Source organism: Castor canadensis, unplaced genomic scaffold, assembly GCF_047511655.1.
Source record: "Castor canadensis unplaced genomic scaffold, mCasCan1.hap1v2 HAP1_SCAFFOLD_118, whole genome shotgun sequence".
In the NCBI taxonomy this organism is placed as follows: domain Eukaryota; kingdom Metazoa; phylum Chordata; class Mammalia; order Rodentia; family Castoridae; genus Castor; species Castor canadensis.
The window spans coordinates 142,954-155,343 of NW_027395345.1; the positions used below are offsets into that span (position 1 = coordinate 142,954).

At 40.3% G+C, this 12,390-nt stretch overlaps 1 long non-coding RNA gene across 1 annotated transcript; it reads left to right on the plus strand.

Annotated features, from left to right (window-relative positions):
• The first annotated feature begins 2,299 nt into the window (after window positions 1–2,299).
• LOC141420315 (uncharacterized) lies at window positions 2,300–11,530 on the plus strand. Its single transcript, XR_012444929.1, has 3 exons — window positions 2,300–2,439; window positions 10,880–10,955; window positions 11,049–11,530. It is a non-coding gene; the product is annotated as an uncharacterized lncRNA (long non-coding RNA).
• The last annotated feature ends 860 nt before the right edge of the window (window positions 11,531–12,390 follow it).

Sequence of the window (12,390 nt, forward strand, 5' to 3'; positions counted from 1 at the left end):
GCAGAGCTGCCACCATCACCTTTGAAAGCATTCTGGCCTATTTTCTGGCATGTCTCTATTATTACAGACACATTGTGCTATTTCTACTAATTCTGGTAATAATTTCCCTTCAAATCCCTCCTGCTTTTGTAATTCTTTCTAATATCTGGGGCCAACTGGGAAGTAAAAGCAATATTTATTGCCCTTCTATTTTCTGCAGTCTCTGGGTTTATAGGAGTGTATGTCCTATATGCCTCCAGGAGGCACGCCAGGAATGCTGCAGGGACTCATCTGAGCCTTGTCTAATTTCATTCACCTTAGACAAATTTGTGGGTTTCCAGGCTGCAGCTCAGACTCCCATAAGAAAGAGCCAGTGATAGTTGGTGAGAGCCTCCTTACCTGCATGGGAGTTTGGATTCCAGTTAGGATGAACTAAGGAAAAGATGGTCACCAGAAGGTCCTTATTCCCAGTAGGAGTCCCATCCAGGCCCAAGACATGTTTTCTGGCTTCCAGCTGAGTGCAGTCTTGCACTTCAACTGTGAAGAGAGTCTGTAAGAGCTGCTGGCAATCATCCTAGGTAGGCTGGTGAGTGAAAAACACAGTCTCAAGAAGAGAGATTAGCCCCAGAAAATCTGTCAGAAAAAGACAGATTTTATTGTTTCCACTTATAGAGATCAGTGGTTGAAAAGGGCACATAAATCATGAAAGGGGCCCCATCTCTGGGAATTTGTCACAATGGGAGACTAGGGGCTGAGAGACCAGATGAGAGGTCTTCTGTTGAGGGTCTCGGCTCTGGGTGCTGGTATGAAGACCTGTTCCTGGTGCGTGGTGGACTCAAGACTTGGCTTGAATCCTGCAAGATGGGGGCGGGTAAGGAGGTGATGAGGGAAAATTATTATCCAGTGAGGCATCCTGTAGGACAGCCTTTTTATCCTCCAGACATGTAGATGATGATTTGGGGGGCTTCGTGGATAGGAGAACCTTTGAGCTGCCTATGCCTCTTTTTATAGACTTTTGTAGCCAGCAAGGCTTTTCAGATAAGACTTCAATCCAGGTCAGGATGTAAGGAATCTGGTCAGGGTGGCAAGTCATTCCATGATGACCCATTCCACCTGATAGGCAGTAGGCAAATCAAAGGTCCCCTCAGCAGCCCATCCCACATCAAATGAAGGCCAATCTAATACACAGAATTTTCTCAGTGTAAAGGCACCACAAGAGGCCCCCAGGTCTAAAGCCTTCTGTTGGAAAGAAGAAAAGTTAGTCAGCAAACATTGTAAAGGACTGGAGGTAGACGAAGGTTGTCCCATGTTGTAGTTCCAGTCATCCTCTGGTTGCCTAGGGTGGTCTAAAAATGTTAAATACAGAATGACAGAACAGGCACACAGAATAAAAACAATGACTTGTGGCCACACAGAATTTAACCAGACAGACCAGGGGTTGGGGCAACGTCTCACCACCACCAGGATTCAGGAAGTAATGCTGTGTCCAGCCTTCCCTTGAATCCCCTTACCTCCAGAGGTTTTCCTGACCAGATGACTCTCCTCTGTGAGGATTAATGTCTCCTGACTCCACTTGTCACCCATGAGGATAAGGAGGTATGTCCTAGGGCTGAGGAATGTCTCTCAGCAGCCACCCCCTAGGGCCTCCACCCTATTGGGCTTTGTGGAGTCCTAAGAGATCAATACTCTATTAGCATCTTGGGGGTCATTAAAAGGATCTTGCTGGGGCCTCCAAATGTTATGAGTTAGAATGAGGCACAACTACCCAAGAAAGACTTTAAAGGAGAATCTTTATTAGCCAGCTGGTGGCTGCTCTGACCAACAGGTCGTCAGGACTCAGAGCAGCCCCTCTCTAACTTTTAGCAGAGTTTATAAAGGCAAAAACCACATCCTGTTGGCAATCTTTGTGGAGCAAGCTAGCCCAGGTACAGAAGTGAGACAATGGTTGTTAGCTATAAGCATGAGTGAACACAATCAACACAATCAAGTGAACACAATCAACACAACTGTTTAACCGTATCCTGGTTTGGTTCCTCCCATTTTCCTCATTTTCATGGGAACCAGACCTTTTCATGGACCTCCTTCAGCTTGAAAGCAAAAATGGCACCTAATTAATGGTTCCTCTCTGGCTAAGTAAATTGCACCTGATTAATGGCTCCCCTCTGGCTAAGTCATTAACCATTTCAGACTGACCCTTAAATCAGCCTTTAATTGCACTTAACAGCTGTGAAAATCCTGCCTGGCACACCCAGCAAGGCGTGTCTGGCTCTGGCCCTGAAAAAAAGCCCCCAGCCACTTCTCTTTTCCAACAAGCAGAAGACAGAGCATCAATCAGAATCAAACCCTGTGACATCCTGGATCCCTAATCTGTGGAAATTCTCCCTGTGCCATGCTGAGTGATGCCATTTTTCACTGGCAGCTGGCTCCAAAGCTGTCTGAGTGAAACTGCAGAAGATACAGGTGAGCATCATGCACCACAAGCGGCTCCCTTACCCAACCCCCCCCCCAGGAAAATAACCCAGTGCAGCCCCTAGGCAGACTGAACCACCCCCACCCCCAGCAAAACTGAAAGCCATAAATAGAAAATGGAGTGGATATCCATTTTCTTCATTTCCCTCTGAATTCTGTATTAAATTATTTTGGGGGAGAGAATGGTTTCCATCCCTTTTTCATCGTCCCATCACTCCATTTGGTAGTGTGCAACTATGTTCTTGATAGGCTATTGGTGGTTTCAGTTACCTGTTTTCTTTCCTATAGTTAAATTTTGTTTTGTGGGTGTATTGGATTTTTAGCTTACTGTATGTATGCTATTTGTGTCCCTGGTCTGGATGTAATTTAACTAATATTAACTAATTCACAATGGTAAAACTAACAAAACAAAACAAACAAAAAAAGAAATCAACAGAGAGAGATGAACAAATAAACACAAACACAAAAAAAAACTCCAGGTTCAGGAACAATAGAATTTCAGTCTTAGTAGTTCTAGTGTTACTCCTTCAGCATCCAGTCCTGGTGTTGGTGTTTAAGCAGAAGCTCTGTCTTAGTCTCGCCAGGTGGTTGAGCAGTCTTGCCAGTTTTTCTTCTCTCTTTCAGTGGCAGCTGCTTAGTCAACTCCTCCCTCAGTGAGGTTGGCTTGTCCTCAGGTTCCGGAGATTAGCTCTGTAGCTCACCAGCTGTTCTGCTTTGGAGCTGGGTTTTCACTGTGTTGTTTTACTGGGGGCTTGTTTCTTTGCCTTGCCCCCTTTCTCTGGGACAAGGTCAGTGATCCGTCAGCCAGCCCCCTACTGTCAGTGTGTTGTGATGGTTTATTGATTGTTTTTCAATTTTGCAGTGTTGTTTGATTTGGATGTTGCTTAGTGGCTCAGGAGATGAGCTTTATGGACCACTACCTGCTCTATTTCAGGCAGCAGCTTTTCACCCACCTGCTGTCAGCCCTTGTGCCTTTCCTGCCTTTGTTTACTGAAAGTTCATGTGGAGATCTGCTCCTTGCTTCTCCCACCATCTCCGGTGCACTTATAGCACCCCATCTCCTCTGCTGTGTGTTAGTTTTCAGTTCCTTGTTTATTCAGTTTTTTATTTTGTTTTGTTTTGTTTGCAGGGTGGGGAGTCAGCCTGCCCAGGGAGCTATGCTGGTTCATCCCAAGAGTGCCTGGGGGAATACCACATGACACTTGGTGCTCACCTGTTGGTCTGCCGAATGTCTCCCAAGCAATTTTGGAGCTGGTGTCTGGCAGTATGGGAGCCCTCCTGTTTTCTCAGTGTAACATGGCATGGAGAAGCTTTATATGGGCTAGGGGTTCAGAGTGCTGCAGTTTTGATTCTTTTTGGTGCTTTATTTCTGCCAAGTGTGGCTCCAGCATCTCAGCAAGATTTTTGATTTACAGAGCTCATGCTGTCTGCTTCTGCACTCTAGTTGCCATCTTGGATCCACCCAGAAGGTTTAAATTTCTGGGAACATTTTTACCTCTAGGTATTGAGTCTGTACTTCAAGGACTCCTCCCAAGCTATCATCATTTTTCATTAGGAGAAACATTCATTTAGATCAAAATGCTATTAAATCTGATTTTCATAATCACATGTAAGTCTCATCCTTTCACCATCCTAGATAGAAGACTGAAAGTCTGGATACAAGTTTGACTCTGCCTACTGATTCTATATTTTGCAAGAATCCTTCTCAGGTATCCATTTTCCATTAGAAGAAGCATTCATTTTAGATTAAAATGTTGTATTTTACTGATTTTCATAGAAACCTATAAGTCCATCCTTTCATCATCCTGTACAGAAGGTTGAATGTCTGAGAACAAGTTTAACTTAGGTATTGAGTCTGTACCTCCATTTTATCACCATTTTGCCTTGGGAGAAACATTCATTGTGGCTTAAAAACGCTGTTTAATACTGATTTTTATTGTAATATGTAAGTCCCATTCTTTCACAACCTAGTGAAAAAGTTGAAAGTCTGGAAACCTCCCATACTTTCACTATCCTGGATCAATTGTTGAATGGGAAAAAGTTTATCTTTGGGTATTGATCCTATGTTTCATAAGAATCCTCCCCAGGTTTCACCATTTTTCATTGGGAGAAATTTTCATTTTAGATCAAAATGGTGCATTATACTGAGTTTCAAAGAAATATGTAGCTCCTATTCTTTCATCAAACTAGACAGAAAGTTGAATGTGTGCAAACATTTTCACTCTAGGTACTGAGTCTGTATTTGACAGGAATCCTCTCCTGGTGAAAGAATGGGACTTACATTTCTACAAAAATCAGTACAATACAGCATTTTGAGCTAAAATGAATGTCTCTCCCAATGCAAACCAGTGATAATGTGGGAGGAGTCCTGTGAAATATGGACACATTACCCAAATTAAGGTTGTCCCCATTCTTTCAACCTTCTATCCAGGACAGTGAAAGAATAGGAGTTACATATTTCCAAGAAAATCAGTAAAATATAGTATTTTGATCTAAAATGAATGTTTTTCCCAATGAAAACCAGTGATAGCTAGGGATGACTCCTGTGAAATATGGAATCAATACCAGAATTAAATTTGTTCCCAGACATTCAACCTTCTATCTATGTTGACCAAAGAATGCGGCATTCATATTTCTATGTTAATCAGTATAATCCAGCATTTTCAGCTAAAATGAATGTCTCTCCCAATGCAAAATGGTAATAACATGGGAATATTCCTGTCAAATACAGACTCAAACCTGCATTTAAACTTGTTCCTACACATCTAACCTTCTATCAAAGTTGGTGAAAGAATAGGAGTTAAATGTTTCTCTGAAAATCAGTATCATACAGCATTTTGATCTAAAATGAATGTTTCTCCCAAAGAAAAGTGGTGATAGCTGGAGAGGATTCTCATGAAATATAGAATCAATACCCAGAGGTATACTTGTTCCCAGTCATTCAACCTTTTATCTAGTCATTCAACCTTTTATATAGGAGTTACATGTTTCTATGAAAATTGTTACAATACAGTATTTTGAATGGAAATTAATGTTTTGCCCAATGTAAAATGGTGCTAACTGGGGAGGTGTCCTGTGTAATATAACAGAATACCCAGAGGTAAACTTGTTCCCAAACATTCAACACTCTATCCTGGTTGGTGAAAGAATTGGAGTTACTTATTTCTATGATTATCAGTATAATACATTTTTCTCCTTTTATTTGATCATTTTTACACTTACTTCCATGTGCATACTTTGTACCACCTACCTACTACCACCCCCAACCCTCCTCCTAACTGTCCCCAACCCCACTTCCAGCCACACCTGTTCTTTTCTCTTCTCTGATTTTGTTAAAAAGAAAACATAAGAGAAAATAAGAAAGACACATCGTTTTTGCTAGTCTGGGATAAAGATAGCTATACAGAGAGATTCCTAGCATTGCTTCCATCCATTTGTGTATTGAAACCCACATCGGTTCATTTCTACCAGACCTCTTTGCTACTTCCTGTTCCCCTTCCCATTGTGGCCTCTGCTAATTTAAGAATTTTTTTTCACTCCACAACAGGGAGCACATCAACCACTTCAGGTTTTAGTTTCCTTTCCTTTCCCTATTTCTCCCGTACGTGTTCTACTTTTAGTGTGTGACCCATGTCCAATATTACTGCATTGGTTTTGGTCTATAATCTGCAAATGAAGGAGAACATGCGATTTTTGGCCTTCTGAGCCTGGCTACTTTGCTTAGATGATCTTTTCTAGTTCCATCCATTTACTTGGAAATGACAAAATTTTATTCTTCTTTGTGGCTGAGTAAAATTCCATTGTGTACAAATAAAATTTTCTGTGGTGTATAAATAACCCATTCCTCGGTTGTGGGTCATCTTGACTGTTTCCATAGCTTGGATATTGCAACTAGTGTTCTCAAATTAGACTCTGATGATTCCCTGGATTTCTGTGATGTTTGTTGTTTTTTCTCTTTTTTTGTTTCTGATTTTGCTAATTTGGGTCATTTCCCTCCTCCTTTTAGTCAGATTTGTCAGGGGTTTGTCAAACTTATTTTTTTGCTGTTGTTGATTCTTTGAATTTTTTTTTGGTTGCTATTTCATTAATTTTGGCCCTTATTTTTTATTTCTCTTCTTCTTGTTTTGGGTTTTGCATGCTCTTGTTTTTCCAGGAGTTTGAGATGTAGCATTAGGTCATTTATTTGAGATCTTTCTGTCCTTTTAATATAAGCACTCATGACTATAAACTTTCCTCTTAGGACTGCCTTTGCTGTGTCTCATATGTTCTGGTAGGTTGTGTTTTGATTTTCATTAGCTTCTAGGAACCTTTGTAGTTCCTCTCTTAATTCTGCTATGACCCACTGATTGTTGAGCAATGTACTATTCAGCCTCCAATTATTTGTGTGTTTTATGCTGTTGTTTTTGTTATTGAGTTCTAGTTTTAATGCATTGTGATCACAGAGAATGCAGGGAGTTATTTCTATTTTCTTATATTTGCTGAGGCTTGCTTTGTGTCCTAAGACATGATCTATTTTGAAGAAAGTTCCATGGGCTGCTGAGAAGAATGTATACTGTTTGTTGTTGGATGAAATATTCTGCAGACATTAATTAGATCCATTTGATTGATGGTGCCATTTAATTCTAGGATTTCTTTTTTTTTTTCATTTATTCACATGTGCATACATTATTTGGGTCATTTCTCCACCCTGCCCCCCTCCCCTAGTTCTAGGATTTGTTTATTTTTTGTTTGGATGACCTATTTATTGGTGATAGAGGGGTATTTAAGTCTCCCCTACCACTGTGTTGGAGTTTATATGTGCTTTTAAGTCCTTCAGTATATGTTTGATGAAATTGGGTGCACTAACATTGGGTGCATATAGGTTGATAATTATTATTTCCTTTTGATGTATTGCCCTTTTTATTAGTTTGAAGTGTCCTTCATCTCATATGATCAATGTAAGTTTGAAGTCTACTTGTCTGATATAAGTATTGCTACTTCTGCCTGTTTGAGGGGAGGGGAGGCATTGGCCTGGTAAATCTTCCAGCCTTTCACTGTATAGCAGCCTAAGCCAGTATTTATTTCAGTCAATATGATGTGTCTCTTGCAAACAAAAGATTGTCAGCTCTTCCTTTTTAAACCAGTTTGCCAAATGGTGTCTTTTCATTGGGGAGTTGAGTCCATTAACATCCAGTTATAATATTGATAGGTATGTGATGATTCCTGCCATTTAGTTGTTTTTGTTATTTAAGGGTTTAATCATGTGCAGTCAAATCAATGCTACTCTGTGATTGCTTGTCTTTTCTTCTCCTGTGGTTCAATGCTTTCTGTCCTCACATGGGTTTGTTTACCTTCACCTTCTGTGTGCAAAATTCCTTGTAGAATCTTCTGTAATGGTGACTTGGTGGTCATATATGTTTTAGTACATAGTGAAAGATTTTTATTGCTCCTTCAATTCTGAATGATAGTTTTGCTGGGTTTTCCTGGAAAAATGATAGTTTTCCTTTAATGTTTACATTTAGAGAGAAGCTGTCACAGGTTCCTCCTTTTCCCAAGGATTACAATGTCATGCCCCCTCCCCTGAGAAATGCCTCTCCATCTCATGTTGCTACTATATATAATAAACTCACTGGAGGTGGAGGGGGCTGGTGTGTCTCCACCCAAACACCCAGCCTACCTGGCTCCAGCTTTATGCATGTTTGGCCTTTTGACTGTTGTCTTTTCCAGCATCTTCTGTCACCCCAGTTAGGTTTCCAGGACAAGCTTACCTGGCATGTGAGACTCTACCACTTAAGCCACTCTGTCAGCCTCTTGATATCTTTTTATACACAGCATTGTGTCTAATTGCAAAATACTGGAAGCAGCTTGAATGCCCATACATAAGAAAGTGATTGATTCACTAGGGCCATGCAAGCAATGGAGTAATGGAGCTAGTAAAAAAGAATGAGGATGACCTCCACCAGCTGATACAGAGTTGACATATTATCAGTGAAAAAGTAAATGGGGCTGGCAGACTGGCTCAAGTGGTAGAGTGCTTGCCTAGCAAGCACAAGGTCCAGAGTTCAAATCCCAGTACAATAAAAACAAAACATACATCACAGGAGTATCTATTAAGATACATTTTTTTTATGTTAGAAATAGAGTGATATAAGACAATACAGAAAAGATGTAAGACAATGCACATACATCCACTCATTTGTAAAAAATCAATATGGGGAGGATAAACCAGAAACTAAAATGATTGATAACCTGGGAGGTCCATGGAAAAGGGATGCATAAAAGAGGAAATGCAAGCTGCACAGCACTATGGGAAAGGAGTGCTGCTAGCTGGGGTGGGGAAGGAAAAAACTAATCTAATACCTGGGCTTTTTTTTGCTTTTCCTTTTTGAGACAGGGTCGCCCATGTAGCCCAGGCTTGCCTGGAACTCACAATCCTCCTGCCACTTCTTGAGTGCACCACCACACCCAGTTAATAAGTGACGTTGGAAAACACCGTCTTTATTTTATTTTTGGCAGAACTGGGGTTTTGAACTCAGAGCTTCATGCTTGTTAGGCAGGCACTCTACCAGTTGAGCCATGCCCCCAGCCCTTTTATCTTCAGTTATTTTTCAGATAGGATCTTGTGTTTTTGTCCAGTGCTACAGCATAACTGGGATCACAGCACTACCACACCTGGTTTATTGATTGAGAGCTTTCTGATCTCAGCCTTATGAGTAGCTCAGATTACAGGCATGAGCCACTGTGCTGGTCCAGAAAACACCATCTTGATGGACACTCTAATAGTAAAGACAAAGAGAATTACATTAATGCTGTTCTCTAGTCTTAAATTTATTTCTCACAAAGGTATGAATTAGTGATTCTGAGTCTGTGTGTACTAAAACTGCACAAATGGGTAAATATGTTTCAGATAATAAGAAATGGGTTTCTTGCAAATAAAGAAAAAGGAGGCTAACATAAACTCTGTTGGGTTAAATGTACCATAATCTGAGATAGTGTATGTGCGGAATTATATATAACAAGTACATAATATATAGATATATATACATATATATGTTTGTATTATATATATATGTTTGTATTACATATATACATGTATGTATTTCCCAGCTCTGTCCACTGAGTGCACTAGAAGCAGTAATGAAGAAATCTAGCATCCAGATTTTTATTTCTAATTATAGTTCTCCAATGAAGGAACCAAAGCTCTTTGGGGGAAGTGGTTGATTCCAGGACTGGAATAGGGAAAATACTAGAGGATCCTGGAACATTTTGAGGTGTCTGACAATAATGAAATGCTTTTAAAAAATGAAATGCTTTAAATAAAAAAGGGTGTGGGGGATTTGTTGAAAGACTATGAGGTCACATGAAAGAGCTCCTACTGACCAAAGCTGGAATATGAGCCAAAAAAACTTGGCTCCTAATCCACAAAATAAATATCCATGAGTCCATACTTCAATAAATATAAGTAAATAAATGAGAAAAGACAGCTCTTCCTTGTAGAAGAATTCCAATTAATAAGTAGGAAGGAATGTAGGAAATAGAAAGTTAGCATTAACTGAATACACTGATAATAGTTGCAAATAAGATTCACTGATGGATGGCAAGATTACTGGGTAAAAGTATGAGGAGAAGCAATACTTGTGTAGTCTCCAAGTATCTCCCCCCAAGATTTTCATTGACTATAAAAGATAGTAACTTTATAATGATGAAACCTGCCAAAAACCAACCTTAACCCAATGATTAAGGTCAGCATCACAGTAAGACATATTGATATTATGAACCTTATGATGTGATGCACCAAACAGTATGTCATTTCTATGTATTGTCAAAAAATGTATAAACTCAGAAAATATTAGCCAAACCCAAATGAAATACATTTGAGAAAAAAACTGATCAGTACTCTTCAAGAGAGTCAAAAAGTTGCTGGGCATGGTGGTACACACCTGTAATCCAGCACTTGGAGAATGGAGAGTTCTATGCCAACCTGGGCTACATAGCACAGCCATGTCTCAAAACAAACAAGAAAAAAAAAACAGAAACAAATCAAACAGTCAAAGTCAAAAGACAAGAAAAGACATGAACTGGAATAGATTGGAGGAAACTAAGGGAACACAACAAATAAATATGTGTGGAATTTTTAATTCTTTTTTTACCATGGCCTCTTCTTGCTGAGTCAAGTATTTCTAACTTTTCTCTTCTTGTTTAAAAATGTCTGTTTCAGACAGCTGCATTATTTTCATATAGTTCTGGGAAATGAATATATAATTTCTATTCATGGATCCACTTGGGTTTTCAGTCTTCTCTCTTTTTTGCACTTGGAAAATTCCCTTTTCACCTTGGAGTCAGCTCTGACAAAACTGGTGGGGGTTTTTTTGTTGTTGTTGTATCTTGCCTAGCATGTTTGCTTAGAGTGAGACAGGTAACTTCTGCTGCTGCTTTTGTTTTTTTGACACAGGATCTCCCTGTGCAGCCCAGAGTGACCTCAAATTCATGATCATCCTGCCTTTGTCTCCTGAGTGCTGGGATTACAGGTGTGTAATCTACCCCACAAGAATTAGATTCTTGTATCAATTAAATCTACACTATTGATGGAAACCTTGTTCCCCCACCTCTGTTTCATTTAGAAAGAGGGTCATTGAGATTCCAAAACGGCAGCTAGAGAGAGGAAGCAGAAAGCATGCCTACTAAAGTAAAATCTTGGAGAGACACTGGAGATACACCTTACAGAAAAAACCATCGAGACAAAACTTTGACTCCTCCACACCCCCAACCTGTGTGTAACATTCCCATTTCACGTTAAACGGAGAAACCAGGAGAGCTCCCGTGCTGCCACCAGATGGCAGTGTCCAGATGGCTTGGGAAGAAGTGGACCACAAGGTGAGCTAAGCAGCATGTGGTACTCCCACAGACAACCCTGGCCCAGATCAGCATAGCCCCCTGGACAGACCAACCCTCACCCAGGGAAAAAAAGAGAAAAAAACACTGAATAATAAGCAATAACAAAAAAGACACATAGCAAAGAGGGCAGGGAGCCCTGAGCACCAAAGGGGGGGAGAGGAAATTCCTCACAACAAGCCAACTGGAGAAGGCAGGAGTGGCGGCACATGCCTAGCAACCAGGAGCACAAAAGCATGTAAAAGTGGCAGTGGGAGGAAAACTCCACAGAGAGGGGGGAAGACCCAAGTCCCACATGAACTGTAAATAAACACACCAGCCTGAGAAAGCTGGTACAGTGTCACCTCCCCCAGTGTGCTTGGAAAGGGGAATGCTTGTAGCAGTGGTGGTCGCACCCAGGAGAACTCTAAGCAAACAAAGCCTGTGGGACTAGGTGAGTGTTAAGCTCACTCCTGAGATCTGCATAAATAAAGCCTCCAGCAACATCAGGCTGACAGCAGCAGGCAGGTGAGACACAGCCTCAGATAGCCATTCACAGAACTGTTTCCAGACTTTTTTTTTTCTCCCTACCTTTGATGAGAAAACAACTAAACTACACCTGCATGCTGAAAAACTTACTGAAACTGTACTGCATTTGAACTTGGGACACTTTGTGGTGTTTTTTGTTTGGTTTGGTTTGGATTGGGTTTTTTTCCCCTATCATGAGACAATGACAGAACTACTTCTGAGATACCATCTCCAGGATTGCAGTCTGAGACACTAACACCAAAATTATTAAGACAGAAACTTTATTGCATTTGAACATCAAGATTTTTTTATATATTTTTTTTTTCTCAATCCTCTGACTCTCTAATGTCTGTTCAGCTTACGGTTGATTAGTACATTATCTCTCCTTGTTTATATCTTTGAAATTTTTGTTTGTTCATTTGTTTTGGGTTTTTTTGTTTGTTCACTTGTTTTTCCCTCTTTCTTTAACTTCTTTGCTTTGATCTCCTCTCACCCTTCCATTCTAAATATCACCATTATTATTATTACAAGCTAGAAAATACTTAATTGCACACAGTACAGGGA